At 53.4% G+C, this 2,500-nt stretch overlaps 1 protein-coding gene across 1 annotated transcript in view; it reads left to right on the forward strand.

The window, feature by feature from the left end:
• LOC125032696 overlaps positions 1-2,500 on the forward strand; it is a 69,415-nt gene that overhangs the window by 48,669 nt on the left and 18,246 nt on the right. The gene's annotated exons all lie outside the window — the stretch shown is intronic.

The raw sequence follows: 2,500 nt of genomic DNA on the forward strand, positions 1-2,500 counted from the left end.
CTCTCTCTCTCTCTCTCTCTCTCTCTCTCTCTCTCTCTCTCTCTCCCTCTCTCTCCCTCTCTCTCTCTCTCTCTCCCTCTCTCTCTCTCTCTCTCTCTCTCCCTCTCTCTCTCTCTCTCTCCCTCTCTCTCTCTCTCTCCCTCTCTCTCCCTCTCTCTCTCTCTCTCTCCCTCTCTCTCTCTCTCTCTCTCTCTCTCTCTCTCTCTCTCTCTCTCTCTCTCTCTCTCTCTCTCGCTCTCTCTCTCGCTCTCTCTCTCTCTCTCTCTCTCTCTCTCTCTCTCTCTCTCTCTCTCTCTCTCTCTCTCTCTCTCTCTCTCTCTCTCTCTCTCCCTCTCTCTCCCTCTCTCTCCCTCTCTCTCTCTCTCTCTCTCTCTCTCTCTCTCTCTCTCTCTCTCTCTCTCTCTCTCTCTCTCTCTCTCTCTCTCTCTCTATCTCTCTCTCTCTCCCTCTCCCTCTCCCTCTCCCTCTCCCTCTCCCTCTCCCTCTCCCTCTCTCTCTCTCTCTCTCAACTGCCTCCTCTAACTCTCCCTACCTCTCCCCCCTCCCCCTTCACCCCCTCCTTCTACCAGCCTCCTTCCTTAAAAAGACGAAATCCCTTCGGACGAGGGTGAAGTTAAAAGTTAAGATGGAGTTAAGAGCGCCTCCTTGCTACGTCCGTGATGGGCTGTGGTAGACGCCAGTCGATGCTATGATATCTGTCTATCGGTCTGTCTATCCGTCTTTTTCTTTGAAGATTCTGACATTATGATGGTTTGGCATTCGTTTATGTGGTTGGTGTGTGTGTGTGTGTGTGTGTGTGTGTGTGTGTGTGTGTGTGTGTGTGTGTGTGTGTGTGTGTGTGTGTGTGTGTGTGTGTGTGTGTGTGTGTGTGTGTGTGTGTGTGTGTGTGTGTGTGTGTGTGTGTGTGTTTGTACTTGCACATGCAAAGCCACGTGAGGCCTCCACCCCACCACACTATGCGGGCCAGGGGTGGGTGGGGGGAGGGTGGTGGCACACGTGATTGTCGCAGAGTGATGAGAGTACTGTGAGCTTATTGGTTGAAAAGCATGATGGGCACACACACACACACACACACACACACACACACACACACACACACACACACACACACACACACACACACACACACACACACACACATAAGCTTATTCATTTATTCGTTCATACAGTGTGAGGTGCTGTACATATGCAATCATGCTTGTATGATTTTTTTCACCTTCATCACCAACTTCTCCATCTTCCATTTGATAAAAAAAAGTAAAAAAAAAAAACGATGATTGCACCCTATTTTCGCGCCAAACAAGGGCCATTTTAATAAAGATAATGAAAAATCCTTCCGCGTCTGCCACTGCAGCGGAGAACGAGACCACCGGCGGGAGGGAGAGCTAGACCAGAGGGGGGGAAGCTAGCCCAAGGGGAGGGGGATTTATTACTCTGTCGGTCGCGACGTAACGCGATCATCATGTCTCCCCAACCTCAACTGGGAACCCCCCATCCCCACCCCCATCTCTTTCCCCAATCCTCTCCTGTGGACCCCCCCCCCTGCCCTCTGCCGTCTTCGCCCTGTCCTGTGTCTCAGAGCCGCCTCCTTTGCCCACACCTCCATCTCCCCTTCGTCTCTCTTGTTATTCTTTGGATTCTTGTGTTTCATCATTTTCGCCGCCTCTCCGTTCTTGTTGATATTCCTCGTCCTCCGCTTCCTCCTCTTCCTCTCCCTCCCTTTCTCTTTTAATTCAACCTTCCCTCTCTCCCTCATACTTTTCCTAATCCCCTACCTAGTATCCATTTTTTCCTCCTCCTCTCTCCTCCCTTGCTTTCCTTTTCACTTCTCCCTTCCCTCCAGTCCTGTCCCGTGCCCCTCATTTCATCCCTCCTTCCCTCCCCCCTTCCCTCCCTCCCTCCCTCCCTCCCTCCCTCCCTCCCTCCCTCCCTCCCTCCCTCCCTCCCTCCCTCCCTCCCTCCCTCCCTCCCTCCCTCCTTCCCCCCCTTCCCTCCCTCCCTCCCTCCCCTTCCCTCCCTCCCTCCCTCCCTCCCTCCCTCCCTCCCTCCCTCCCTCCCTCCCTCCCTCCATCCCTCCATCCATCCATCCATCCCTACCTCCATCCATCTCTCCCTCCATCCCTCCCTCATCTCATTTTCCTACTCAAATTACCCATTCAGACGCGACGCGTAGGAGGCTCCCTCACATGCGCCGACATGTGCGTCCTTGCTTGAGGACGTTCAGGCAAGTGCGCTCATGTGGGGACAAATACACGCACGCACATACTCGGAATATTCACGTCTTGCCCATTCCAAGGCATGTGTGAATGTGTACTTTACATTCAGACAGATTCACGCACATACAAGCACGCTAATGCACGCAATTACACTAAACCCCCCTCCCCCTCCCCGCGCATCCTCCACCTCCCTCACACATACACGCAACGCGTCCAGCCTACTCATGCAATGCCCCCCCTCCTTCTTCCCCGGTATTACGAGAAGAAAAAATGTAGCTTAGCAT

This window comes from Penaeus chinensis, chromosome 15, assembly GCF_019202785.1.
Source record: "Penaeus chinensis breed Huanghai No. 1 chromosome 15, ASM1920278v2, whole genome shotgun sequence".
Taxonomy (NCBI): Eukaryota; Metazoa; Arthropoda; class Malacostraca; order Decapoda; family Penaeidae; genus Penaeus; species Penaeus chinensis.